Below are 1,824 nucleotides of genomic sequence, written 5' to 3'. Positions count from 1 at the left end.
ACTCAAATTAAATGTATTAACTGTAATTCTCAGCATAAATCAACAAATAAAAAATGACCAACTTATCTTAAAATCAGGAAATCCTTTAATATTCTGCAATAAACCGAACATCAATTAAAGAAGAAATAACTTATATTTGTATTTCACCACACTACTTCACAAAAGAAAACCCAATAGAATCACTGGACTTAAGCACAGAAGAACTAATCAAAGCAAAAACAACAACCAAAAACAACGAAAATTTACAAAACAAAACTAATAATTATGCAAAACCTATTGCTGGCAACACAACTAAAAACCAAAAATCGTATATAAATCATTTAAAATACTCAGATTTTATCCTACCAACAAAAATTTATCATAGCAATACAACTCATCTCAATAACCAAAATAAAGAAAATCCACCCAATAATAACTTAAGTGTAACTCCTATTGGCTCAATAAGCATACCCACATCATCTAATTGTCAGGAAGAAACTGAATGAACTATAATGCAGGTAAACAAATTGAATTATATTTTACCGAAAACAATTATGACTCACAGAATAATATGGATACAGACATCAATGAGATTCTTTCTCAACTTCATTACAATAATCAGGAAAACATAATAACAGATTCTAATCCTGAATAACTATAGTCATATCTCCGTGCTTATTTTATAATGAAAGTTTTTCAGTGGAATATCAAAGGCTATTGGAACAATTACAATAATTTGGAGATACTAATAGCGGAATTCCAACCTCATCTAATAGCATTACAAGAAACGCATATCAATGCATCTTTGAAAACAACCAAATGCCCAAAAGGTTATAATATTTATCTTCACAATCAAATAAACAAGGTATTGCATTTGTCATCCGCAAAAATATTCAACATATCTACAGCGCAAATGGCACTAGTTTGAATTTTCAAATAGCTTCAATCCAAGTGAAAACTAGTGTAGAAATTAAAATATAAAATATTTACCTACCACCAAATATACAATACCACCAATTACCCAATTTATCGGAAGAGATAAACACGGTGGATGATATGTCCGKTAGTGATCATAGTGAAATAATACTCAGTTATAGGGAAAATTATGCGAGTACTATCCATAACCCTAGATACAAAACGGTAAACGTAAACTGGTCTCTTTTTTCTAAGATATTAGAAACAGAAGTAGACCGATACCCGTACGCTGATAATATTAATAAAGAGGCGGCTACCACAACATAACTCAAATACTGAAAACAAAATTAATGCTAATTATAAAACTATGCATCAGTTATCTCAACAACATGGCAGCAAATCGAATTTTAAGACAAAACACCAGTAACTGGTTTTGATGAGACTTAAACTCGGCCATATAAAAGTAACGCACGGATATCTACTTTCAAACGGATCACCACCACTTTGCATGAACTGCGATGACACCCTGACCATTCAACACCTAATAAATTGCTGCAGTGACACATCGCAAAATGTTGATTTGCATACCGCAATACTGGATTACGTAAATATAAGAAAACATCTACCTCCTATACTAATAAAAATAATTTAGAGTTGAAATGTTCATATAAGTAAATTAATATGTATCTATACAAAATGGAACGAAGGCCTAAGCAGCCAGTTCTTTTTTAATACGCTTTTATTAGCTTCACTTGTATGTATGTATGTATATATGTATGTATATATATTTGTAACTTTTTTAAGTGGTACTGAAACGTAGAATATTTGAGCGACACTGTAGGCGACAGTAAGTTTAAGCAGCTCACCAAAAATATGCAACATCTATATAAAACTGGTKTTGGCGACATTTGAGTAGCATATGTACATATA

The 1,824-nt window shown here is 31.1% G+C and overlaps 1 protein-coding gene across 5 annotated transcripts in view; it reads right to left on the bottom strand.

The window, feature by feature from the left end:
- The window catches only part of LOC108975612 (GMP synthase [glutamine-hydrolyzing]), a 59,616-nt gene that overhangs the window by 21,788 nt on the left and 36,004 nt on the right, over positions 1–1,824 (bottom strand). The gene's annotated exons all lie outside the window — the stretch shown is intronic.

This window comes from Bactrocera latifrons, unplaced genomic scaffold, assembly GCF_001853355.1.
Source record: "Bactrocera latifrons isolate USDA-ARS-PBARC rearing strain unplaced genomic scaffold, ASM185335v1 scaffold_671, whole genome shotgun sequence".
Lineage (NCBI taxonomy): Eukaryota > Metazoa > Arthropoda > Insecta > Diptera > Tephritidae > Bactrocera > Bactrocera latifrons.
Note: the sequence above shows the minus strand (reverse complement) of the source record. Positions and strands in the feature narration are given on the sequence as shown.